Source organism: Chrysemys picta, chromosome 16, assembly GCF_011386835.1.
Source record: "Chrysemys picta bellii isolate R12L10 chromosome 16, ASM1138683v2, whole genome shotgun sequence".
NCBI lineage: Eukaryota > Metazoa > Chordata > Testudines > Emydidae > Chrysemys > Chrysemys picta.
In genome coordinates, this window is record NC_088806.1 from 6,228,826 (window position 1) to 6,256,805 (window position 27,980).

At 47.6% G+C, this 27,980-nt stretch overlaps 1 protein-coding gene and 1 long non-coding RNA gene across 3 annotated transcripts in view; both read right to left on the minus strand.

The window, feature by feature from the left end:
- Positions 1-27,980, minus strand: part of LOC101944793 (zinc finger protein 3-like) — a 439,596-nt gene that overhangs the window by 111,888 nt on the left and 299,728 nt on the right. The window lies entirely within an intron of this gene.
- The window catches only part of LOC135975977 (uncharacterized), a 47,467-nt gene that overhangs the window by 2,605 nt on the left and 16,882 nt on the right, over positions 1-27,980 (minus strand). Inside the window, exon 2 of one of the 2 annotated variants that reach the window (XR_010593205.1) lies at positions 1,122-3,205. This is a non-coding gene — a long non-coding RNA (uncharacterized LOC135975977). Of the gene's footprint in view, positions 1-1,121; positions 18,579-27,980 lie in introns of those variants that run through there. The other variant, XR_010593204.1, reaches the window with a different exon arrangement.

Genomic DNA, 27,980 nt, shown 5'->3' on the forward strand with positions numbered 1-27,980 from the left:
GTATAATTTGATGATATCCTGCCAGCCATCTTTTTTGAATAACAGAAAGGAATGGCCTAATGGGCCAATGGATAGAGATATGTTAGCCAAAATCTGTGTCTGGACTGATTTCAAGGCAGTAACACACCTTTGAAGGTCACCAATTTGTTGTAGGTTTAGCATTTTAAAATACGTAAAGAATGCCATGATTGTTTTCTTTTGCTTTGCAATTTGATGTTCCTGTTCAAAATGCGTGTAAATTAATTCTGTTTTGTGTGTGAATGAGGAATGTATGTTTTAAGAGATAAGTGTGAAGGCCATCACTGAACCAGATGTATGAAGGAGGGACCGGAGACAGATGCAAGGGCACCAGGAGGCTGTACCACACTCCTATGGAAATGTCAGAGGAGGGCAGATTGATGATTGGATCAGACAGGCACTTATCAATTGGGACAAGACAGCTGCGATCAAAACCAGCATGGGATAACTCCTTAAGGAACTTGATGAAAGAACAAGATAAAGAATGAGAAGGACAATTAAGAAAACAAGCACTCAAACAACAATTGATTACAGTATGATGGTGCAAAACTCAGAGTGATTTTCCTTCATTGGGTCCAATATCAACAGCATATGCCATGAAACTTTGGGTTCTTCCTGCCAAGACTTCCCCAGAGCATCATGTCGTGACCAATAGAACCCGGCTCCTCCTACCTGTGATCAACCTAGCTGGCCATTAGATTAATCTGAACTCTGGACTGGTAACTATAGCATTGACTGGTGGGACAGTATGTGTGTGGTGTGACTGAATGCATTCGCTAATTGTTGTATCTTCAATAAATGTGGCAAATTGCCTTTTCCCCTGAAAAAGATCCCGCATGCTTCTTATAAGCATAACACAAACAGGAGAAGGAGGGGATCAATTTGGTCTTCATTTCCCATCCAAATTCGCAGGGGGAAGGGAGGAAGCTACTGCCTATTATCTGCTAAGATCTACAGAAAGCCATGAGCTATATTTACCCTGAGGATACGACCCCCTGCTAGGGACAATAATGAACTGAGAGACCTCCCAAAGGCTTTGTAGGGTATCCCAGATGTTTCCTTCAGGCACGTACAGATTCTGAGTTGGTTTAATGTTTCCTCACCTGTGCAGGGAGATCTCAGGATCTCTCTTTCCTCTGAACGCTGGAGGTCTAGGACCCATGACTCTTCCCCTTGTTCCAGCTGGGAGATCACATCAGGTTTTGAAACTGAAAACGTTGCTCAGATGAAAGAAAACAAAGGAGTTTAGTTGATTTCATAAGACTTTGTCATAAAAAACATTCTATTAATTTAATTTCAGTACTTAGTGTGACCTGGTGTGCTTGGGGCAGTCCTCACTGAAAATGCCAAGATCAGGGAAGGAGGCTGAAAAAGGGAGAGCAGATGCCACTAAATCTGGTGGTTAATACTGAAATTAAACTCACCGACCAGTCACAAACTGTGCTTCTGATCACTCCCACCACTTATTGAGAGGCTGGAAAAAGAAATTACACAGCCTCCTTCATTGCATTCCAGTTCTTTGACTCCTAATCAGCACCTAGGTCCAGTACAGTGAGAGGTTATTTAAAAACTCTGTGCACATTGACAAAATGTTCTTCTGACCCCAAAAGGTCAGCCACATCACCAGGTCAGTATAAGTTTGCATCTTACTGTGATGTTATTGACATGATCTGTAACTGTATAGATCACTGTTACAACCACTGTAATATATTTGCAGCAAAGATTGAATAAAGGTGGTCATGGAAGGGGTCTATAGAGAGGTTAGGGTTTGCTGGTTATGATTATGCTGTCTATATGTGTGTATCATTTTTGTAGCTGACGTTATGAATATTGGCTCTATACTGTCTATTTCAAACTTATGCTATGCTTCTGGGAACATCCCAGACAAGTTGGTGTTAGCTATGCCTAGCCTGCTTGATGGCCCATTAAGGACCATCAGCTATACAACTGACCCATAGAGAGAAGGCAGATACACCTTGTAGCTCAGCAAAGTGTGCAGGAACCTGCCCACGTGACTCCAGACTCCATTTTGCTGTAATTTTCCATTGTAAGGACAAAGAGGTGTTCTTACACCTGGAAAAGACTATAAAAGGCTGATGCCTCATCTCCATCTTGTCTTCAATCCTGCTTCTTACCTCTGGAGGGACTTTGCTACAAACTGAAGTTCTGAACAAAGGACTGAATGACCCATCCCAGCTGTGGATGTACTCCAGAGACTTGATTTTGAACCTGCAGTTTATTCTATCACTGCTACAAACCAAGAACTTTGCCATTACTGTATGTAATTAATTCCATTTAACCAATTCTAGTTCTCATCTATATCTTTTTCCTTCTATGAATAAAATCTAGAGGTTTAGATTCTAAAGGACTGGCAACAGCGTGATTTGTGGGTAAGATCTGGTTTGTATATTGACCTAGTTCTGGGGGGCTTGGTCCTTTGGGATCGGGAGAGCCTTTTTTCTTTTACTGGGGTATTGGTTTTCATAACCATTAATCCCCATAACGAGTGGCACTGGTGGTGATACTGGGAAACTGGAGTGTCTAAGGGAATTGCTTGTGTGACTTGATTAGCCAGTGGGATAAAACCAATGTCCTCTAGTTTTGGCTGGTTTGGTTTGCCTTAGAGGTGGAAAAACCCCAGCCTTGGGCTTTAACTGCCCTGTTCTAAGCAATTTGTCATGAATTGGCACTCTCAGCTGGGTACCACCAGAACCAGCATTATTACATTTACACAAAATATCATGCTACACGCCAACCCTTTAACATCTAAACTAAAGGATTATTATAAAAAGGAAAGGAAAGAAAGAAAAGTTAAATGGGAAAACAGTCAGATATATTCAGAAATCTATATATCAGGTTCTTAGCAGTATTGGTGAGTTGCTGGCTTGAAAGTCCATTTGGAACACATCCACATCATTCAGTCCTTTGATCAAGGCTTCAGTTTGTAGAGAAGTTGCTCCAGAGGTAGGAAGAGGGATTGAAGAGAAAATCCAGATGATGCAGCTGCCCTTTATATTCCTTTTGCCATGTGGCTTGTACTTCTTGTGTCCCAAACACAAGCTTCACAGCACATGGCATGGAAATGCCTTGGAGTTCTCAGTACACAGGCATACCCCTGCATGTCTTGCTGACTCAATAGGTGTATCCCCTTGGTCCTTTCCATGGGCTCATTGTACAGCTGATGACCCTGGATGGGACATCGAACAGGTTAGGCAGCACTGATGCCAATATGTCTGGGGGCGTCACCCAGAAACAGTGCACAAGTCTGGAAATACAGATATACCCTACATATCTATAACTCAAAATACAAAGGTGATACAAAGAGAAACAAAATTATCATACTTGGAAACTCATAACATTTTCATTGACACCTTACATGGCATATCTAGCATGATTCATTGCAATGTTATCATATTGGTATTAATAATAATATAAAGTGTCTCTCAATTCCATACAGTGCCACACTTAATAAACCAGTGAATTCCCAGGACCGGCTCCCCAGGTCTTTGAAGATGCTGAACACCCTGCTTGTGAGGGATTGAAATACCTACATATATGTTGGGAACACACATAGACAGACACTGTGCAAGTCTGTACCCCTATGTTCACTCTTCTACAAAATTATGATCAATTTTGTACATAGTATGTGTCAGGGCTGAATCCCCATTCTGTCACTCTGAGTGCAGAAAGTGGGGGCCCACAAGGATTCTAAAAATTAATTCGTGCCACTCTAGGCTTGTATTAAACCCCCAGGTTACAGCTTTTCTCTGACCTTGACTTGGTAAATGCTGCCACCACCCAAATGCAAAAAAATCCCAAACCCTTGGACCCAGGAAGGAGCACTTGAGAATTCCTCCCTCTGGGGCACCCTCAAGCCCTTTCACTTCCCCTCTGGAAAAGAGCTGAGAAACAAAACAAAGGAAATTAGCTGTGGCTACCAGATAATCAAACTACATGCTCAAACCTCTTAGGACACCAAAAATCCAATCCTGTTCTTAAAAGAGGTAAATTTTATTAAAATTGAAAAGAAAAACAATACATCTGGAACTTAGGCTTTTGCTAGATCTTAAAAGAAACAATTTTTATAAGCACCCAAAATAGCTTTCTTGGGGGTTCAGCTTAAAGCTTACAAGCAAACAAAAGCATCTGGGATAGCACAGAGGAGATCCAAAAGCCAAAATAAAAAAATAAACCTGATTGTGTTTGTCTAAACATTCCCTATCCAAATAATTTCTTCTAGGTATGGAAGATGAATTTTCATACCTGCTTCAAGCCGTACATAGCATTGCTACTCCGTGTCGCCTTCTCCGGAGAACAACAGACAAAGCGAAAGTTGCTTTCCCATTTAAAAAAGTTCTAGCCTTTCCATTGGCTCTTTTGGTCAGGTGCCCACTCCTTTTCTTTTACCTGTGGGCTTGTTAACCCTTTGCAGATAAAGCAAGGAGAGAACTCACACCAACAGGGATTTTACAGCAAACTGGCTGGCTGGGTGTTTATAAAAGGGAGATCCCTCCCCTCCCCTTCATTTATCACTGTATGGCTTGTGAGGTATCATTTGAAAAGAGATAATCTACTGAATATCCTCCTGTTAAAATGTGTAGCAACATTGTATGTAAAGTTATGAGATTTTACAGTATGATATTACTGAAAAAGTTGCAACCCTAACCCTAACTTCCTCAGAGACCGCAAGACAAACAGTTGGTCAAATAGCCATTCTCCAGCAGGGTGAAGGTGTGAAGAAGACATTTACAGTCCATCTGTGACAGGGTCGGTAGCTCACCGCTGTGGCGCCTCCTCCTGGTCGTCTCGGGGAATTAGTTTGCGCCAGTAGACCGCCCTCTTTGGGTGGCGTCCCACCTGTCATCTCGCCTTTGTGGGGTGCACGGACTTGCGTTGCTCCCGACGTCGGCGTCCTCTTCTGGAATACTGTCCTCCGACAGTGTCCCTTTGTCCATCCACACCCCCTTTCGGGGGGGGGGGAGGGTAAACAACAGCCCCACACCTTCGAGTCCGATCCTCACAGTCCAGGACCTGGCGTGGTTCTGGCCGGCCGCTCCCTGCAGCCTGTGGCTGTGCGTAGGGCAGCACAGCAAACAAAGGGGGGAAAAAAGGGGGGGGGAATCAGGCCCGCCCACTACTCTGAGTCCCGGTCCAGAGGCCCTCGGGTGACAGTCTCGCTGTCTTCCTTCTCCTTCCTCCTCTGACTATCCCTCTGGACCGCTTCCCCAACAGCCCTTCACTACGCTAGGCCTCCTCCTCCCAGGCCTGCCGCCTAGCAGGCTATGGAGTAGGGCCTTCTCCCACTCTCTCAGGCTGCCCTGCACTGCACTGTCCATGGTGCTGTCCTCCCAGCTCTGGAGACAGACCTTCTCCTCTGAAGGCCTGGGACAGACTGACTGCTCCTGCTCTGGGCAGTCTTTTATATGGCTAAGCCGGGCCCTGATTGGCTGGCTCCAATCTGCCTTCTGATTGGCTCCCAGTAAGCCCTTTCCTGATTGGCCGCGCATCTACGCAGGCGCCTAGGCCTGCCGCAGCCCAGTCTCTCTGGGTGTGGGGTAGTCGCCCCACCACACCATCACAGGGACCATTTGAAGCTCATATCTACAACAGACAGCCTGTCATCATGACTCAGCTGAGAACTGAAGTTGTTTCTAGTACAGAGGACTGAATTATAAAAAGAGATGAGGAAAATGTATGAGACTCTCTCTCTCTCCTTTCCCTCTGCTCATGACCACTCCTGAAGAACTGAATGCGGGAGGCAGGGGCAGGTTAGGGGGAGTCCTGGCTGAAAGGAAAGCCAGCCTGTCTCAGCATATGGTGAGAGAAAGATTTGTTTTAAATCTATTTTAGTTTGTTAAGTTAAACATTAGTTTGTGTTTTATCTTGCATTTCTTTTGTAAACAATTCTGACGTTTATGCCTCATTACTTGTAATCACTTAAAATCTTTTTTTTTCAGTAGTTAATAACTTTGGTTTTTTGTTTGATCTAACCAGTGTGTTTGGATGAAAGTGTGCTGGAAACTCCATTCGGGATAACAAGGCTGGTGCATGTCATTTTCCACTGATGAAATGACAGACTTCTTATGACCTTGCATTGTTCAGTAGTGTTCTGGACAGGGCAAGATGCACATTTTGGGGGGAAGTCTGGGACCAGAGAATTTTCTGGGGTTCTCCTGTGGGGTAGTATAATTCATGAGTTGCTGACTAGCAGCACTCAAAACTGTGTAGCTGGGATCGAGTTACATGCTGGAGACTGTGTGTTACCTGCCCAGGAGTGGCTGCTCTCACAGTAAAGCAGTGTAAAAGGCACCCCAGCTTGGGGAACTGAGGGGACACAGCTGTTCAATACTCCATATTGTACTGTGGTTAATGTCACAGACACTCAATTTCAAAGAGGCTCCTAAAACACATAGAAAGTAAATCCATGTCCCAGAAATCGAAGTCTCCAGAGACAGGGCAAGTCTCCCAGGCACTGCTTCTTGGGGATAGAGAAGTCCAGAGACAACAAGAGAGTCCTGGGGAAGCTGAGAACAGTAAGCATGGGCTGGTGGGGTTCAGTGGAGAAAGGGAACAGGAAGGGCAGGGATATTACTGAATGCAGTACTTCAGCAGTACTAAATGTCAGGATAGCACATATTGCAGCCCATTGGAAAACATAATCCCAAATATACATATAAAATGATGGAGTCTAAATTAGTTGTTTCCATTGATTTATATAAGGGCAATAAGATATTCTCTGTACTATTGTCTATCCCTTTTTTAATAATTCCTAACATCCTCTTTGGTTTTTTGACTTCCGCTGCACACTGCGTGGATGTCTTCAGAGAACTATCCACAATGAATCCAAGATCTTTTTCCTGATTAGTTGTAGCTAAATTTACCCCCATACAATATGTATGTATAGTTGGGGTTATTTTTTTCAATGTGCATTACTTGAAATTTAATGTGGATAAATGTAATTTGCAATTTTGTTGCCCATTCCGTTAGATTTGTGAGATCTTTTTGAAGTTCTTCACAGTCTGCTTTGGTCTTAACTATCTTGAGCCGTTTACTATCATCTGCAAACTTTGCCACCTCACTGTTTACCCCTTTCTCCAGATCATTTATGAATAAGTTGAATAGGATTGGTCCTAAGACTGACCCTTCGGGAACACCACTAGTTACCCCTCTCCAGTCTGAGAATTTACCATTTATTCCTACCCTTTGTTCCCTTTTAACTAGTTCTCAATCCATGAAAAGATCTTCCCTCTTATCCCATGGTAACTTAATTTATGTAAGAGCCTTTGGTGAGGGACCTTGTCAAAGGTTTTCTGGAAATCTAAGTACACTATGTCCACTGGGTCCCCCTTGTCCACATGTTTGTTTACATCTTCAAAGAACTCTAATAGATTAGTAAGACACGATTTCCCTTTACAGAAACCATGTTGACTTTTGCCCAACAATTTTTGTTCTTCTATGTGCCTGACAATTTTATTCTTTACTATTGTTTCAACCAATTTGCCTGGTACAGACATTAGACTTACCAGTCTGTAATCGCCAGTATCGCCTCTAGAGCCCTTTTTAAATATTGGCATTACATTAGCTATTTTCCAGTCATTGGGTACAGAAGCTGATTTAAAGGACAGGTTACAAACCATAGCTAATAGTTCTTCTTCGAGAGATGTCCCTGTGGGTGCTCCACTACAGGTGTTGGTGCGTCCCTGCGCCTTCGCCCGGAGATTTTTGCAGCAGTACTCATAGCGGCCACGCATGCTCAGAATCTGCCCCCCGCTGTGACTCTAGGGTAATAGAACGCATGCGTGGCCGGTCTCCTCAGTTCCTTCTCAACCGTCCCCGGCCTGAGACGGAGCTCAGCAGACTCATTAGAGAATCCTTCACTTTTGCCTTAATTATCCTTTAGAAACCAGTTTTCTGTCAGTTTTCTCTGTTAAAATAGTTACTTACCCAGTTTATCTTAAAAAAAAAAAAATAAAAATTTTTCCTGTCAGCCGCGGCTATGCCGGGCTCCACCGGTTTCAAGCGCTGTGCTATTTGTAAGGAAGCTATCCCGTCATCGGACGGGCACTCAAAGTGTATAAAATGTTTGGGGGAAGCTCACATTCCCCAAAAATGTGCCCACTGCTGTAAACTCAGCTCCAGGGCACGGAAAGACAGGGAGCTTAAACTCAAACTGCTCCTGCTTCAAAAATCTATCGGGTCAGTTTCAGACCCAGGCATTGAAGCCGGCTCCGCTACCCGACACAGCCCCCCCCCCTCAAAAAAGCTCAAGAAGTCTATGAAGAAGGGGCACCTTTCCTCACCGAGCAAGACTATGAGGCATAAAGTTTCTCCAGGCAGATCGACGATCTCTCTGCCTGTGATCCCTCGCCTCAGCAATTTCCATGAGCCAGGCTCCTCCGGAACAGCGCAAAAGCCGCCTGAGGCTTCAGCGCCGCCGAGAGGCTCCGGTGCCGAGGCATCAGGCTTCCAGTTGCCTGCCTCAGGGACGGCACCGTTTGGCACCGCAAATGAGACGGTGCTGACATTCCACGGCACGCCTCACCCGAGGCAGCCCGACATTTCTCGCCCGGCACCGACCGCGGCACCGACGCCTGCGGGGCATTCTGACACACAGATCACAGCCAGAAGCCCCGATCGCAGGAATGCTCTTGTGCAGCAGCCTCTATCGGCTCGGCTTTCATCTCCCGCAGGAGCTGCATTCACTCATTTTACCCAGACAGCTGATCTTCTAGTATCACCTACCTTGCAGTCTCCGCTCATGAATGCATATTCTTTTTCAATGCCTGAGTCAGGATCTGAGCAGTTTTCCTCCAGTGAGGAGGAAGCAGATCCACAGGGAGTTTTTTCCCCATATCATGACTCCCAGCCCCGGACCCAGAGCAATAAGGGCTATGGAAATACTACCGCATCCCACTCTCAGGACCCTGCCCCTTGGGGGATGAACCCCTGGATGGCACCACCTATGCCCTACCCGCCACCATGGCAATACTGGGCACCATGGGCATCATACCCTCGGGAACACATGCCCCGTGGCCACTCGACCAGGCGCAACACTGATCCGGCGCCATCTCCTAATGCATATGCTAGTGACACGAGACGCCTGGCAACACAGCCACGTTCCCAGGATAAACCTAGCCCTTCTCCTGGTCCAACAGACCCGGAGTTAGCACCGGAGGAAGCATTACTTCCCCTTCCTCCCACTCCCTCTGATGAATATACAAAATTCCAGGACCTCTTTAAGAGAGTTGCTACTGACCTAAACATTAACCTGGACGTGGTTCCCGAACAACAGCATGAGCTAACGAACATCCTACAGCCCCCTTCTTCCTCCAGAGTGGCACTCCCACCATATACGATATTTTTTAAAGACAAGGTTACCCTCAGATTGCACCCCAAATTTCTTCCAAAGGTACACTCATCATTCCATATTAATGAACCCATACACCTCCCGACTTTTTTTCCGAAACCACATGCAAACTCCTTTGAAGCCTCAATGCATACACTAGATGTTCGCAGAGCCTTGTCATTCTATTTGGATAGAACCAAACCCTTTAGAACCTCCTCGAGACTTTTTGTCTCTGTTGCAGAGCGCTCCAAGGGCATGCCTATTTCTACCCAGAGACTCTCGAACTGGATCTCCCAGTGTATCCGGCTGTGCTATCAGATGAAAGGGGTTGCACCTCCAGATGGCATTAAAACACTATGCCCTTATTCAAGGCCCTTTATCTGACATACGCTTGGGCAGGGCGGTACTCTCAATGGCGTTCCTACCAGATCCGAAGTCCCTACCTCCTTAAGATACACTGCTTTTAAGTCACCTGTAGTGGAGCACCCACAGGGACATCTCTCGAAGAAGAAGAGGAGGTTACTCACCCTGTGCAGTAACTGACGTTCTTCGAGATGAGTGTCCCTGTGGGTGCTCCACTACCCACCCTCCTCCCCTCTACTTCGGAGTTGGGGGGCCTCCGTGGTAGAGAAGGAACTGAGGAGACCGGACACGCATGCGTTCTATTACCCTAGAGTCACAGCGGGGGGCAGATTCTGAGCATGCGTGGCCGCTATGAGTACTGCTGCAAAAATCTCCGGGCGAAGGCGCAGGGACACACCAACACCTGTAGTGGAGCACCCACAGGGACACTCATCTCGAAGAACGTCAGTTACTGCACAGGGTGAGTAACCTCCTCTTCCCCAATTTCACATTTGAGTTCCTTCAGAACTCTTGGGTATATACCATCTGGGTCCGGTGACTTGTTACAGTTAAGTTTATCAATTAGTTCCAAAACCTCCTCTAGTGACACTTTAATCTGTGGCAATTCCTCAGATTTGTCACTCACAAAAGGTTTGGGAATCTCCCTAACATCCTCAGCCATGAAGACTGAAGCAAAGAATGCATTTAGTTTCTCTGCAATGACTTTATCATCTTAAAGGGCTCCTTTTGTATCTCAATCGTCCAGGGGCCCCACTGGTTGTTTAGCAGGCTTCCTGCTTTTGATGTACTTAAAAAACATTTTGTTATTACCTTCTGAGTTTTTGGCTAGCTGTTCCTCAAACTCCTTTTTGGCTTTTCTTATTACATTTTTACACTTAATTTGGCAGTGCTTATGCTCCCTTCTATATACCTCACTAGGATTTGACTTTCACTTTTTAAAAGATGCCTTTTTATCTCTCACTGCTTCTTTTACATGGTTGTTAAGCCACAGTGGCTCTTTTTTAGTTCTTTTGCTGTGTTTTCTAATTTGGGGTATACATTTAAGTTGGTCCTCTAATATTGTGTCTTTGAAAAGTATCCATGCAGCTTGCAGGGATTTCACTCTAGTCATTGTACCTTTGAATTTCTGTTTAACTAATCCCCTCATTTTTGCATAGTTCCCCTTTCTGAAATTAAATGCCAGTGTTGGGCTGTTGACGTGTTCTTCCCACCACAGGAATGTTAAATGTTATTATATTATGGTCACTATTTCCAAGCAGTCCTGTTATAGTTAGCTCTTGGACTAGACCCTGCGCTCCACTCAGGACTAAATCGAGAGTTGCTTCTCCCCTTGTGGGTTCTTGTACCAGCTACTCCAGGAAGCAGTCATTTGAAGTATCGAGAAATTTTGTCTCTGCATTTTGTCCTGAGGTGACATGTATCCAGTCAATATGGGGATAATTGAAATCGCCCACTATTATTGAGTTCTTTATTTTGATAGCCTCTCTAACCTCACTTAGCATTTCATCCTCACTGTCATAACTATAAAGGGAAGGGTAACAGCCCTCCTGTGTACAATACTATAAAATCCCTCCTGGCCAGAGACTCCAAAATCCTTTTACCTGTAAAGGGTTAAGAAGCTCAGGTAACCTGGATGACATCTGACCCAAAGGACCAATAAGGGGACAAGATACTTTCAAATCTTGGTGGGGGGAAGGCTTTTGTTTGTACTCTTTGTTTTGGGGGTTGTTCGCTCTTGGGACTGAGAGGGACCAGACATCAATCCAGGCTCTCCAAATCTTTCTGAACAAGTCTCTCATATTTCCAACTTGTAAGTAAACAGCCCGGCAAGGTGTGTTAGTTTTTATCTTTGTTTTCTCAACTTGTAAATATACCTTTTTGCTAGAGTGTTTATCTCTGTTTGCTGTAACTTTGAACCTAAGGCTAGAGGGGATTCCTCTGGACTCTTTAAGTTTGATTACCCTGTAAAGTTATTTTCCATCCTGATTTTACAGAGATGATTTTTATCTTTTTCTTTAATTAAAAGCCTTCTTTTTAAGAACCTGATTGATTTTTTCCTTGTTTTTAGATCCAAGGGTGTTGGATCTTGATCCACCAGGAGTTGGTGGGAGGTAGGAGGGGGGATGGTTAATTTCTCCTTGTTTTAAGATCCAAGGGGTTTGGATCTGTATTCACCAGGGAATTGGTGAAGAGTCTCTCAAGGCTACCCAGGGAAGGGAATTAGCATTTGGGAGTGGTGGCAGCGGACCAGATCTAAGCTGGTAGTTAAGCTTAAAAGTTTTCATGCAGACCCCCACATTTGTACCCTAAAGTTCAGAGTGGGGAAGCAGCCTTGACACTCACTATCACTGTCTTTGACAGGTGGTCGATAATAGATTCCTATTGTTATATCCTTATTAGAGCATGGAATTACTACTATCCATAGAGATTCCATGGAACATGCGGTTTCATTGAAGATTTTTACTTCATTTAAGTCTACATTTTCTTTAACATACAATGCCACCCCCCACCCCCGAGTATGACCTGCTCCGTCCTTCCGATATATTTTGTACTCTGGAATGATTGTGTCTCATTGATTGTCCTCACTCCACCAGTTTTCTGTCATGCCTATTTTGTCAATATCCTCTTAACACGAGGTACTCTAATTCACCCATCTTATTATTTAGACTTCTAGCATTTGTGTACAAGCACTTCAAAAAACTTATCAGTTTATTTTTCTGCCCTTTTCTGAGGTGTCAGATTATTTTGTGTGTGAATGCTTCTCGTCTGATCTGGCCCCTACTTTATCCTCTTCCAGCCTCTCTTCCTGACTAAACCTAGAAAAATCTCTATCACTAGACTCTCCTCTAAGAGATGTCTCTGTCTGATCCACGTGCTCCTCTGCAGCCATCGGCTTTCCCCCCATCTCTGAGTTTAAAAACTGCTCTGCAACCTTTTTAATGTTAAGTGCGAGCAGTCTGGTTCCACTTTGGTTTAGGTGGAGCCCATTCTTCCTGTATAGGTGCCCCCCATCCCCAAAGTTTCCCCAGTTCCTAATAAATCTAAACCCCTCCTCTGTACACCATCGTCTCATCCATGCATTGAGACTCTGAAGCTCTGCCTGCATATCTGGCCCTGCACGTGGAACTGGAAGCATTTCTGAGAATGCCACCATAGAGGTCCTGGATTTCAGTCTCTTTCCTAGGAGACTAAATTTGGCCTCCAGGACGTCTCACCTACCCTTCCTTATGTCATTAGTGCTGTGACAGTCAGCAGCGACCCCCTCTCCTAACAGCTAGCAGCCTTTATGGCAGCCAGCGGCCATTAGCGGGAAACAGACACCTCACGTACACAGTAGCCTGAACTTTTGAACTGTCTTCCCTTCTCTGCCTTGAGGCAGTGGGAGCTGGTCCCAAACCGGTTCTCACTGACCAGATAGCAGAAGTGCAGGGTTTGTTAACCACCAATCAAATGTTAACACAACCAGGGCCTGTGTTTGAATGTGTATAAAAGATCTTTGGTTTTTGTGTGAGTTAGAGTTTTTGTACTAAGGTGCAAAGCTCTCCTTTCTTCTGCAGAATAAAGCATTCTCTTCCTTATCCCTGTCTGGCTGTTATTGGCTCTCAGCTAGGCGGACCCGATATTTTGGTAACAGTTTCTGGCGACCCAGATGGGATCCTCCTAGCTCGGACATTGGACTCCGGACAGCTGCGGTGAACTAGGAACGGTGCCAATGGGGTGCTTAGCCCCTCTTTCACACTTCACCGTGGCCCCTGGGGTTTGTGCTCCAATAAGGGGAATCCTAATAGGATAAGGAAACACTACCTGGCTCTGGTTCTGTTCTGGTTAACATATTTCTGTCTCATACACTTGGGTATTAGGTGTGTGAGCGGAACTGAGCTTCTCATTCATAATTCCTCAGGGTGGAAGCCATAGCGTGCAAGGAAGCCCTAAGGTTGAATTGAGATCCTTCTGTCCCGTCCCCTGTAGCAGTCAGTGTGAGCAGAAATCCCTGACTTGGAATTTCTGGATTAGACCATTATTCCCTCCGTCTTTCTGTTTAATTCTCTGTTTGAGTGTCAGAAGGGGGATAGGTGGGTCTCAGAGGAAACCCTCTAAGGATAGCCCTTTGGATTATATGTTAAGTAAATGGCCTTTACCCAGTGTTCAAAAAGGAATGTCGAAGAGATGCTTGTTTCAACTTTGCACTCAGAATTGGCCAGCCCTGGGCACTGATTGGCCCAAATACGGATCTTTTGACATTCCGACTTACTTAACTCCCTTGCGCCTGGTACTGGAAAACCAGGCACTGGGACAAATGGATTACTGGTTTTTGTGGGACGATGAAGCTCATCATCGCTTAAAGAAGATACAGATTCAGGCCCCTCTATACCCAAAATCTTCTGCCCCTAGAGAGGCCAATTATTGGGAAGATATTCCCCCCATGTATTGTCCTCGATCTCAGCCACCACCTGTAGCGGCAGCACTACTAAGTGGGGTGGGCTTGGTACCTTTCTCTGCAGCCCCGGGATCAGAGACAGCAGTCGTACCAAAGAAACCCCAGCCAACAAAAATTGAGGACACTACAGCTCGAGTAGACGAATCAGCTACTGGCAAAATGACGAACAATGGGTTCATTACCTCGTCTATTCCCTTTAGTAGTCCATCCCACGATAGAGAGGGGGCAGTTTATGGAGAGAAAGCTTCGGGTAACATCCAAGCACCCCTCCAGACTATCCCAGTTCCCACGACAGAAGGGAATGTTGTAGACCATTATGTTCATGTTCCGTTTACCACAGTGGACCTTATGAACTGGCAAACCACTACGCCTCGCCTGAGGGACGACCCGGATGTCGTCCATAGGTGATTTCGCACCATTTTCCAGTCTCATAATCCTGATTGGCAAGATGTGGGCCAACTTTTGGATTGTCTGTTGTGCACAGAGGAGAAAGAATGGGTCCTTTGAGGTGCCCGGGTTGCCGCAGAAGCCGCTGGCCAATCTCGTGACCATATAACCCTTGTTAACCCGGCCCAATGGAACCCGAATGATCCGACCCACCAGGCGAATCTAAAGGTATTCCGGGACTGTATTTTGACAGGTATAAAACAGGCAGGAGAGAGAACTCTAGACTGGTCAAAGGTTCATAATACTGTGCAAGGGAAGGAGGAGCACCCTTCCGACTTATATGAGAGACTTTGTAAAGCATTCTGTACCTATACTAACCTAGACCCCAAGACCGCGGACACACAGTCCACGGTCCGGCTTATTTTTATTTCCCAATCGGCTCCAGACATCAAGAGATGAATGCAGTGACTCGAGGGCGCTGAAGGGAAATTCCTGGAGGAACTGGTAAGCGTGGCCACCCGTGTATATAACACAAGGGAGAAGGTCCAAGAGATGAAGCAGGTGAGAATGCTGGTGGCTCTTGTAAATGCTGGGAACAAAAAACAACGAGGGTGGAGCAATCAAAGGGACAAAGGGGCAATCAAAACCGGACAAAGGGGGGGCCCCGGGTTACGCCAACGATATGTGTAACTATTGTAAGCAGCTTGGTCACTGGAAGAGGGAGTGCCCATACCGATGCACTGGGTGGCAGCCCCGCCGCCCAGACCAACGGCAACGCCAGATGGCTGTGGAGAGAACAGATGTTAACGATAGTGAGGAATGACGGCGACCAGGGGGTCCTTCTGTCACCTGTTCAAATGGTTTTACCACTTATGTTTGTTCCTCCAACGACCCCCAGGTCCGCCTAACTTTGGGAGGAACTGTTTATTCTTGCCTTCTGGACTCTGGGGCTGCCCTTTCTACTGTCACTGCCAAGCCAAAGGAGGGAAGCCTCACGGATAAAAGTATTCTGGTAATGGGTATAGGCGGAAAGCCGTTTGACTGTTCTGTGTTGCAGGAGGCTACTGTAGAGATCTCTGGTGTCTCCGCCTCCCATGCCTTTTTGTTGGCTCCTGACTCCCCAGTTAATCTCTTGGGCAGAGACCTGTTGTGTAAATTGCATGCTCAGATTTTCTTTTCAGATGACAGCATCGTCCTCCGGTTACCTCAAAACCAACTCTCCCAGCTGTGTGCTGCATTAATCCAGGCTTCAGAGAACCCGATCCTGCCTGATCCTACCCGAGCGACTCAGACAGGAGTTACAAGCCTCCCTATGAGGCACTTCAAAAGCGGACTTGGGCACTCTCCGGACAGAACCAGTACGCATAACCCTGAAGCCAGGCATTGAAATTCCTCAGATTCATCAGTATCCCATCCCCCAAGAAGCTCTGCTCAGCCTCCGGAACCTTATCACCACATTCCTGCGGTTGGAAGTGCTAGTTCGCACCAAGTCTCCTTTCAATACCCCCATTCTGCCAGTCAGAAAACCTGACACGGATTCAGATGGAAAACCGGTATACTGATTTGTCCAAGACTTGCGTGCAGTAAATAAGGTCGTTCAGGCTAGACACAACGTGGTACCTAACCCTCACACTATCCTGACTGCCATTCCAGCAGGTACTGTTTGTTATTCGGGAATAGACTTGTGTAATGCCTTTTTCAGTATCCCTCTAGATCCAGACAGTTGGGATATTTTTGCATTTACATGGACGGATCCAGAGACCGGGAGAACGGAACAGCTGACCTGGACTCGGCTACTGCAAGGATATGTCGAGTCGCCAACCATTTTCTCCTCTATCCTGGCACGCGACTTAGCTGATATCAGGCTACCTGGTGGGTCCACGTATCTCTTGTATGTGGATGACATCCTGGTTTGTTCTCCTGATCAGATAACATGTGAAATGGACACTATTTACTTGTTAAATTGCTTGGCAGATAAGGGACATAAAGTGTCCCCTTCTAAGCTTCAGTTTGCCAAGGACCAGGTAACCTATCTCAGTCATGTACTTACCCCGGGACATCGAGCATTATCTAGTACCCATATCCAGTCAATCCTTAACATCCCACAACCAGAGACTAAACGTGAAATGCGGGGATTTTTAGGCCTTGCAGGATTTTGCCGTTCTTGGATTCCAGGTTTTGGAGAGATGGCAAAACCCCTTTTTGAACAGATTACCCATGATGCCGAGGAGCCCCTTCACTGGAATTCTGGGGCCGTCAAGGCCTTTCAGGAGATTAAAGCAGCTTTGGCCTCAGTCCCAGTCCTTGGGCTCCCCGATTATCGGAAGCCCTTTGTTCTCTATGTACATGAGCGACTAGGGGTGGCCTCTGGTGTCCTTACTCAGACTTTTGGGCCCAGGGAATGACCTGTGGCCTACTATTCCCAGAAGTTGGATCCAGTGGCACAAAGCTTTCCTGGCTGCCTTCGGGCAGTGGTTGCTGCTGGCCTTCTGGCACCCCAAGAAGAAAAGATTACTTTAGGCCATCCAATGACCCTACGGACCCCACATGCAGCCCAACAACTGCTAGTCCAAAAGGGTACTCAACATTTAACCTCTCAGAGACTGACACATTTGGAAGTTTCTTTATTGTCCAGAACCAACTTAAAAATTGAACAATGCCATACTTTGAACCCTGCAACCCTTTTACCTTTCCCGGACAATGATCATAAGCCCTCACATGATTGTCTTCAAGCAGTGCATCATCAGGAAAAACCTCGGCCAGATCTTTCAGATGTGCCCATTCCACATGTTGAACTGGAGCTGTATACAGATGGCTCGGCACAGATCGTGGAGGGCCAACGGATATCTGGATTTGCAGTAACTACCCAGTTTGAGGTATTACAGTCTGCGCCTCTGGGACCCTCCACCTCAGCCCAGGCGGCAGAATTGGTAGCCCTCACCCGAGCATGTGAGCTGGCAGCAGATCAGTCTGTAAACATATATACTGACTCAAAATATGCCTTTGGCGTTTGCCATGCCACGGGCCAACTCTGGGCAGAGCATGGGTTTATTACCTCCAGTGGCACTAAAATAGCACATGGGCCCTTAATCCTGGAACTATTAAAAGCCATACACCTGCCATCCGAGGTTGCCATCATCCATGTTCAGGCTCATCAGAAGGGAAACGATCCCACCGTCTGTGGGAATCAACTGGCTGATATAGCATCAAAAGCGACCTCTCTACAACCTTATGTTGCCAACCAAATGGTGCTCACGTCCTCTCCCCCACCAACACCAGTCCCTTTTGTCCCTGAACCATCAGAGGTTAGTCATTGGGAGAACGTAGGGGCCACTAAGACACCAAGGGGGGAATGGCAACTACCTGATGGGAGGAGGGCCCTGCCCCAAGCGGCTTTGCGGCCTGCCCTACTTAAACTACACCAAGAAACACACGGTGGAGCAGAGGCTATGGCAGCTACCGTCAATAGACTTTGGTATGCCCCTGGGGTATTCCAGGAAGCCAAACAAGTCCTTTCCACCTGTGACATTTGTTCAAATTTCAATCCAAGGGGGGAACCAAAAGGCCCCCCCAGAGCAAGGTTATGGGCATACACACCCTTTGAACGGCTCCAAATTGACTACTCAGAGATGCCCAAGTGCCAAGGCTACAAGTACCTCCTTGTAATTGTATGCCAACTAACTGGCTGGACCGAAGCATTCCCGACAAGACAAGCAACTGCCTTGGAAGTAGGAAAGACCTTATTAAACCATGTCATTCCTAGGTTTGGTCCTCCTAGGTCTATTGACTCTGATCAAGGGACTCATTTCACCGCTCAGGTTATTCAACACATTGTTATGGCCCTAGGTATTACCTGGCTTCTACATACCCCTTGGAGACCACCATCTTCTGGACAAGTGGAAAGAATGAACCAAACTTTAAAGCTTAAGCTCTCCAAATTGTGTGCACAGACTGGGTTAAAATGGCTTCAGGCTCTACCTTTGGCCCTCTTGGCAGTTCGAACTGCCCCTAGGGACCGGCTTGCGCTCTCACCTTTTGAACTTTTATTTGGCAGACCATATACCGGATTTGCTGACCCAAGACCTCTGACCGATTTAGCCACTTGTGGGGACGAGTTGACCAGATATGTTGTTTCCCTCCAAAACACTCTCATGTCTCTTCACAGGTATGCAGCTCAATTTCAGTCCCTACCTGCTGATGTACCTGCTCACCGGATCAAGCCAGGGGATTGGGTCTATGTAAAGGAGTGGAGAAATGAGCCTCTCCAACCCCGGTGGGCTGGTCCTTTTCAAGTCCTTCTTACCTCCCACACTGCCATTCGAGTAAGGGAACGGGATACCTGGATCCACCACACCCGGGTCAAGCTAGCCCCTAGGCCGGGGCCAGAAGCAGATGACACCGGACTTCGAGGGAGCTCTGCCAGCTCTTCCCACCGCGACCCAGAAGAGCCAGAAGCAGATGACACCTGGAAAGCTGAACCTCTCGAGGGACTAAAACTTTTGTTCCGACAATCAAAATCCTGAGACTTTGTGACTATGGGTTCGCAGATGGTGCTGCGGTGGCTATTATTTTTGAGCCTGCCCCTTGTACAAGCCAACCCGCACCCAGCAGACCCCTTCAGCGACTGGCCACATTGGGACACTTATCTGACTGCTGGCTGTGTCACCAGACTCGTTCTGAGGAAGGAATAGGACTGTGGGCTGTGCCTGTAAATCTCTCTGAAGCACTCTCCCTACAGGTAGTACAGAAAACTGAATGGTGGTGGGATGGGGAGTACCAGTCTGATAAGTATGGGAAAATGTCTGAGGTTTGGCATTATAGTTGGGAGGCGAAGGGGGTCCCTCTCTTTAATATACTTGGGATCGGATATAAGTTGGCCCTATGTTTCAAGGCTACTGACGGAACTGGGAGGGAAATGGGTTACCTCCCCCTAGGTGCCTGTAATCAAACCCTTCGGTTTAGTGTTAGAAATGGAACCTTTTACCCCTTAAGAATTGTTGGAGATGCCCAGAGACCTCCCTGCCAGTTTCAAAAGGCCTATATTGCAGCATTGACAAGCGAGCGTTATCAGGGGGAGTGGATTCCTTCATTCCTTCTGTTAGGTCCCATAAATGAGACGCATACATATTATATGGACATTTCCTCTGGTATTTTGTCACCTCACTCATCATTTGAAAAGATTTCTGAGTGCCAAGGAGCGCTAGTAAGCTTTACCTCACATCTATTTGCTGTTAAATATTGTGGGGGCATCCTAAACAACACCCATGCCCTAGGACACTTGAACGTGTCCCATTGGCGGTGCCGGGGCCGAATAGTTGGCAACTCCAAGCATCGAGATGTCAGGGTAAATTGGTGCCACTGAGTACCGGGAAGCTCTCTCACCCTTTATTTACAGACTCTCGGTCTGTATTTCAACTGTGGCCATAATGTTTACAAAGCCCTCCCGCCGGGTTGGCACGGCCGGTGTGGTGTGGCCAGAGTAATACCAGATGTTCAGGTAAACACCACGCTAGACTCACGCCAAATCCTCAACCTGGGAACCTATTCTCACAAGCTCTTCACCCCCTTGAAAGGGGCTCAAGTTAAACGTGTCGAAAATCCCCTAGTAGTCAGGCAAACGGGTTTCATTTCTTTGTTCGTGCGCTTATTCCTGGGCTGGGAGTAGCAGAGTTGGAAAGGACGGTAGTAAATATTTCTGCAGAGCTTGAAAAGGCAGCTAATGCCTCCTTAGATGCTTTTCAAAAGTTACAACAAGAAATCGATGAAATAGCAGAAGTAACACTGCAAAATAGGCACGTGTTAGATGCCATGAATGCTGAAGTAGGAGGGGCTTATGCTCGCATTGAGGAAAAATGCTGTTTTTATATTAATCGCTCTGGCTTAATTGAGGAGGATTTGCAAGCTATTAAGAATGCTGCTGTTGTTTTTCATGCTGTATCCCTTGATCATACATTTAGTTTTGAGGACCTCCTCCCGGACCTTGGGTCATGGTTTACGGGGCTTTTCCGAAAAATTGTCAAGTGGATTATTTTCTTTCTATGTGTCATTTGGGTAATGTTACAATGTGCAAAATGTTTGTGTAGTGCTGTTACTAAGGGCTCTGCTGTCCGTGGGAAAACGCAATATCTTTCCCTCCAGCTTGATCGCAAGTTGCGCCATGGGCCTGACAATTTGGGTTTGTCAGGCCTGAAGGGAGGACTGTGACAGTCAGCAGCGACCCCCTCCTCTAACAGCTAGCAGCCTTTATGGCAGCCGCGTCCATTAGGGGGAAACAGACACCTCATGTACACAGTAGCCTGAACTTTGAACTGTCTTCCCTTCTTTGCCTTGAGGCAGTGGGAGCTGGTCCCAAACCGGTTCTCACTGACCAGATAGCAGAAGTGCAGGGTTTGTTAATCACCAATCAAATGTAAACACAACCAGGGCCTGTGTTTGAATGTGTATAAAAGATCTTTGTTTTTTTTGTATGAATTAGAGTTTTTGTACTAAGGTGCAAAGCTCTCCTTCCTTCTGCAGAATAAAGCAACCTCTTCCTTATCCCTGTCTGGCTGTTATTGGCTCTGAGCTAGGCGGACCGGATATTTCAGTAACAGTGCCTACATGTACCACGACCATCGGGTCCTCCCCAGCACTACACATAAATCTATCTAGATGCCTCGAGAAATCCGCAACCTTTGCACCAGGCAGGCAAGTCACCATACGGTTCTCCCAGTCATCACAAACTCAGATATCCTTGTTTCTAATGATCGAATCTCCCATTACTAACAGCTGCCTTTTCTTAATGACTGGAGTTCCCTCTCCTGGTGAGGTAACCTTGGTGCAAGAGGTTACCCCAACACCATCTGGAAGGAGGGTCCCAACTATGGGAAGGTTTCCCTCTGCTCCCGTTGACTGCTCTCCTTCCCTGGGCCTTTCATCCTCCTCAACAGTGCAGGGACTGTCTATCCAGAGGTGGGAGAAATCTACAGTGTCCCGGAAAGCCTCATCAACATACTTCTCTGCCTCCCTTACGCCTCCAGTTCCGCCACCCTGGCCTCCAAAGCCTCCACGCTGCCTCTGAGGGCTACATTGAGTGCAATAAACAGGATAGCCCTCACTCTGCTGCTGGGTTTCTGCCTGCATTCGCTCTTACAGATACCTAGGTTAACAATAGGGGTTTTGTTTAAATCAATAAGTTTGTATTATAACTTAAATGTTTTAAAGAATGGCAAGAGTACCTCGCCCCCTTCCCACTCCCCTTCCAAACTCGCTAACGAAACTCCCTGTTAGCAGTCCTGGTCGCAAAGCTCCCTGGTCACTTGCTCACTAATTTACAAAGCACTCCCCTAACCTCCCTTCTCCCGCCCCCATCCTATAACAAAGTCTCTGAACACAATGCTAGAAAAAAGCAGAACCAAAGGATTCACTGTGGGGATTCCCTCAGATACTGATCCCACAGCAGCCACACTCCAGCAGGAGGGATATGAAATCAGGAACTGGATTTTCCTCTGTCTGATCCTCACCTTTTCCACAGGAAAGTGACTCTATCTAGGGTGCAGTAATACATCTGTCTGGGCAGATTAGAGATCTGGAAATCTCTCTTGAAACTCTTCTCTCCCACAGCCCCTTTCAGTCTCTCTTTCTCCTTCTCTCTCTTTTCCCCTGTCCTCTCTCCCTGCCCATCTGGTAGGAAAGTCCCATTCCTGGGTAGTTTGCTCCCCCATGGCTGGATTTGCTCCTGTAATTGCTAATGGGATGAGAAATGAGGGGGGGTCTGTTTGTGTAGAGTCATTTTAAGGCCAAGTATGCCACAGGACCCTCTGTTGCATTTTAAGGCCAGACCCCCAGCATTTTCCTTTCATTTCTTTCAGTTACCTGGCTCAGAATTTAGTATTAACAGGGATCAGGGCTGCCCTAGGGGGCTAGTACCAGCTGGAGAAAGTCATCACCTGGGCCGGGCAGAGAAGCAGCTTTAATTAAGGTCACTTCCCAGCACAGACCCCCCACTGGGGGAGCAGCAGCTGCTAAGCCTGGTCTCCCAGATCACAATGGAGGCTGCAGCGACTGACCCAGGAAGCTGAACCCCAATATCCTGAGCAGAGAGGGACAGAGCGTTTAAGCAGCTTCCCTCCTTTAGCTCTCTGGGGAGAGCAGCTAATGAGAGCCCCTCCTCACAGGGAGAATTACTGATCTCATTTGCCTTACTGTGCATCTGGAGTCACTCCTTCTCTTTCCATGCAGTGACTCTTGATTAACAATAATCTCAATGAACCCAGATTTCAGAAAGAATGAGTCCAGAATCCTGTGGAAGAGACCATTGTGTGGCAGTGCTAACCTCATTCCCACCTCCCTCACCCCTCAGATCAAGAACAAGGACTGGGGGGGCACGAATTTTCCAAACAGAACTGAAAGTTCCTGCAATTTTCAAAAGAGGAGAAAAGCAAAATCTGTGATTTCACACTAACAGTGTTTGGTAAGTGGATAGAAAGTTATCACAGTGACAGGGCATGTGACTGGGGAATGTCGGGCAGTGCTTGGAGCCAGGACTCTGGCACAAGTTGATCAGAGAGAAGGATCATGGTTAGTAGCAGTTCCCAGAGCCCACAGCCAGGGGCCCCAGACACCCCCCAGCCAGGGTCCCACCAGATATTTCCTGGGACGCAGCCCCCAAAGTCCCTGGCCAGGGACCCCAGATACCCCTCAAAGCCCCACCGGCCAGGGAATCCCCACCAGACCATGACTGTCAGGTTGGGAATCTCAAAGGGTTCCCCCCACCAAGAGCCCCCAGCAGCCAGGGACCACCCCACTAGGCAACCCCCCACTGGGAAATCAGTCCCTCACTGCCTGCCTAGGACCCCCCCTGCCCTCCAGCAGGATCTGCCCTGCCATTTGTCTGGGACTTCCTCCTCCACCCAGTGGGACCCCCTGATGCTTTACAGAGGGACCCCTCACTCTGCTTGGCCGGCATTCCCTGACCTAGTGCCAGAGCTCCGCCCTTCCCCCCCCAGCTCTGTGCACTGGGCATGGCAACGATCCCAGGAGCCAGTGGGGGAAGCCCAGACAGAGCCCCTAGCACAGCACCAGGCTCCCTCTAACCCCCTGTCCCGCCTCCCCAAGAGACACCCACCCCCACTGTTCTGCAGCCAACAGACCCTCAGCGATACCCATCTCCAGGACCCATAGCCTCAGGGCTGGGCACATCAGAACCATCCCCCCCAAACCCCAAACCTCCAGAACCCACCAACCTGACTAGGGTACCCCCTGCCCAGTCACCCAGAGGCTTCCACCTACCACAATGCCCCTTCAGCTCCAGCTGAAATCTCCCCACACAGACACCCCTTGCCCCCAGAGCAACAGTGTTACCTCACAGTGTCTGAGAAGTGGATAGAAAGTTATCACTGCCCCCTGCTGGCCAGTCACACAGGCAGAGGGAGCCCTGGAGGATGCCTCTTGAACAGGAGAATGGAAGGCCTGGAGGGCAAGAAAGGTAAGAAATGTCCATGGCCTGTCACTAGCAAAGAATGGCCTCCATGGATCTACCCCAGAGGTGGCTACATCTTAGTACTGCGGGAATCAACCCCTCACAGAGACCATTTGTTATGCGGTTTGGGATACTTCTGGACCCACGCTGCACTCAGAGTGATCTCCTCATCCCGTGCCATCTGGAGAAAAGAAAAGGGTCCACCCAACTCTCCTCTTTCCAGGTGGGGGCCACTGATCCCCAAACAGGGGGAGGCCTTTGGTTTTGATGTGTATTAAAGATGTGGCTGATCTCTTTCATCAGCAAACATTTTAACAGAGATAAAGGAGGGAACAAATGACCCTCAAAGCAGAGGGGAAAGATGATCACTGGGAAATTTAATCCTGTGCAACCTCCAAGATGGAGAAGGACTCAGGGCAACAGGTTCCCTCCAAGGAAGGAGAAGTTGCTGGAATTTAGAAACATGGGGAACAGCCCCAAAGATGAACGGATTTTTAATTGACATTTGATAATAACATAGAAATGAAAAAGAAAGGCTGGAAACCTGAGAGATTTTGGATCCATTTTTGCAAATAATAGAGAGGAAAGTGGAAAATCAGAGGGATTTTATATCAGTTCTTGATAGGAGGTAAAATCTGAGTGCTTCCCATCAATATCTGTTAAATGAATAGAGAGGAAATGGGCACCATTTGCAAACATTTTATATCCATGTTCAAGAATCTGAGAAAAGGTGTAAATCTGAGATTTCCTTTGTATTTTACAATTATAGAGACAGGCGAAAATCTCAGGGCATATTCAATTAGAAATAGACAACTAGAGAGAAGTGGGGCAAATGTTTAGGGTATTTTATATCAGTCTTTGAGATGTGCAGAGAAAACATGTCACAAACTATGAAATTGAAGGTGGAAAATCAGAATTATGGAGAGACCAGGGGAAAATCAGGAGAGATGAGAGAGGTGATCTTTGAGGGAAAAGGGGGAAATCTCCACAGATTTTATAGCCACATGTGAGATATTGAGAGAGAAAAGGGCTAGAACTAGAGAGAATTTGTATCAGGGAGTGAGAGGAAAGTGGCACAAACAGGGACAGGATCCAATTAACTCCCCTCCCCCCTTCCCCCACCCGCCACTTCTCCCCGGGGGATTTCCTGGCTGCACAGAGACAGTTCAAACCCCCCTCCTCCCACGTCCCACTGACCTTCCCCCATCCCCGCAACTCCAGCTTCTCCCCTCCCTGCCCGACAGCCCCCTCCCCCCACCAGGCCCCAGTCTCTGCCCCCCCCAATCCCAGGTGCCGGGGGCAGATCCTGCTGCAGCTCCACTGGGGCTGAGGCAGCTCCGAGGGTTCTCCCAGGATCCCCGGGGCAGAGAGTCACTTTCCTGCCCGGCCCCAGTGCTCCCCCCGGGGTCTCACTCACCGGGGGGCTCTGGCCCGGGGGCTGGTGCGGGCAGAGCCCGGGCCTGCCCAGGGGGCGGGTCCCAGCTGGAGAAAGCCCCCCCCACCCCGGGCACGGAGGGGTTAATGCCAAGTTCTCCCCTGCACGGACCCTGGGCTGAGATCCCCTCGGATTTACCGCTGCCCCCTCCCGTGTAGATCCCCCCCATCCTCTCCAGCCCTGCCCCCTTTCTCTCTAGAGAGCAACGAGCAACATCCAGGGTGACCCCCCCTTTCCCTCAAATCCCTGAGAAGTTCCCTGTTCTCCTCCCCCGATTGTGCCCCATTTTCTCTCCTCTTCACCAATGGCCAGTTCAAATCTCAGGTTTGGGGTGTTTCCCCCCCATTTTTACCTGCAGTGATTTGTCCTTGTTTAGGTGGGAAATGGTTCCCCTGAGTGATTTCTGAACTGGGAAGAGGGATAATGGGCAGAGGCTGGGAGAGCCCTGAGACAGGGATACCTCTGGGCCGGGGGGACCACTCTCTGCTGGCAACAGGGCATGGAAAGGCCCAGGAAGGGAAGGGAGGAGCAAGTGTCCCCCCTGGATACGGCCCAGGTTTCCCAGTCCCAGCTATTTCCCCTCCCCCACTCTACCCAACCCAGCAGGTCCCTCTATCACCTGCTAGTTATTCCCAGACCCCACTGCCAGCCCCTCCTTACAGACAGTGACCTTCTGACTCCAACCACACTTGTTTCCCCTGTGAAAGTGACATCATCCAGGGCTCCCTGCCGGCCATGTAAATGTGAGGCAGGAAGAATCCGACCCATTCTGTTGTTGATTGAATATTGCTGTATAATCCCCTCAAATTCCCCCTCTTTTCTCTTGAACTGTTGAATGATGACATAAAATCTCCCCAGATATTGGTGTTTCTCTCTTATATTGGCAAATATTTAGTTTGTGCCCCATTTTCGCCTCAGTTCTGAAATACTGATATCAAATTTTTAAAAATCTTCCTGCTTTTCTCTCCAGGTGTCTGACTGAGATCAGGGCTCTTATCGTACTGAGCGTGGTACAGGCCTTGCCTGAGATCATGTCCCCCAGTGTGCCGGGCACTGCACAAATCCTGACCGAGTTTGGGGCACTGGTTGTGCCAGGAACTGCACAGACGCCTACAGAGAACAGGGACTTTGTTGTGCAGGGCTCTGCACAGACACTGACCAAGATCAGGGTCCCCATTGTGACAGGTGCTGAACAGACACCAAGGGTATCTCTACCCTACCATGAAGAACCCCCAGCTGGCCCACGGCAGCTGACTCAGGCTCACAGGGCTCAGGCGAAGGGGCTGTTTAATTGCAGTTTAGATGTCTGGGCTCAGCTGGAGCCAGGCTGTAGGACCCTGCGAGGTGGGAAGGTGCCAGACCTTGGGCTGCAGCCCAAGCCGGATCATCTACACCACAATTAAACAGTCCCACAGCCTGAGCCGTGTGAGCCCAAGTCAGCAGGCACGGGCCAGCCGCCGGTGTCTAACTGCAGTGTAGACATGCCCACAGTGACAGAGAGTCCTTGCCACAAAAAGCTGAAAGGCTAAATAGGCAAATGGTGGGAGGCGATTCTCCATTTTACAGATGGGGAAACTCAAGCTCCGAGAGCTGAAGTAATTTGCTCAAGTTTACATGGAGAATTTGGGGCAAAACTGGAAACTGAACCCAAATTTTTTGAATTCTTGCCTCTCCCCTTAACCCCAAGCCCAGCTTGTGTGTGTACAGTGTTCTTTTGGTCTGTGTTTGCATTGCATTGGTTTCCAAGGGAGGTTGTGGAATTTCATTCATTGGAGGTCTTTAAGATCAGGTTAGAGGTACACCAGTCTGGGAATGTCTAGGGATACTTGGTCCTGACTCATCGCAGGAGGCTTCAGTAGATGACCTCTCAAGATCCCGTCCATGCCTACAATGAAATAATTCTGTTTTGTCCTGTGTCCTGTTCTATGCTGAGCTGTTTTGCATGGTGCCATTTGGAACTCTGATGCACCATGTTGTGTTGCATAGTTTTTTGGTGCATTGTTTGCCTCAGCATGTTTGGTGCCTGTGTTGTGTTGGTTTGAGTTGAGCTCTTTTTCAGTGTGTAATATTGTCCTAGGGTGTATTAGTTAGCATTGTGTTGTTTTCTTTTCCTTTGTATTGTCATTTTATGCTGTGGTGGGTTTTTTTGTGTGTGGTTTTTTTTTTGAATTGCCTGACATTATGTTGTGGTGGGTTTTATTCTGTATGTTGTGTTTTAAACATATATATTTCATGGCATCCTTGAAATGTAGGGCTGGACAGGACCTCAAGCTGTCATCAAGTCCAGCTCTCTCTGCTGAGGCAGGACCCAGTATATGTAGATTATCTCTGACAGAGGTTTGTCCTACCTGTTCTTAAAAACTTCCAGGGAAAGAGACTCCACAGCCGCCCTTGTAAGACTATTCCAGAGCTGAACTACCTTAGCTCTGGTGACACCCACACAGATTTTAGTGGTGAGCAGCTCTGGAGAGAGAGGAGCACAGGCCTTCTTAGCACAGTTGACAACACATTAGTCTCATAATCTGAAGGTCCT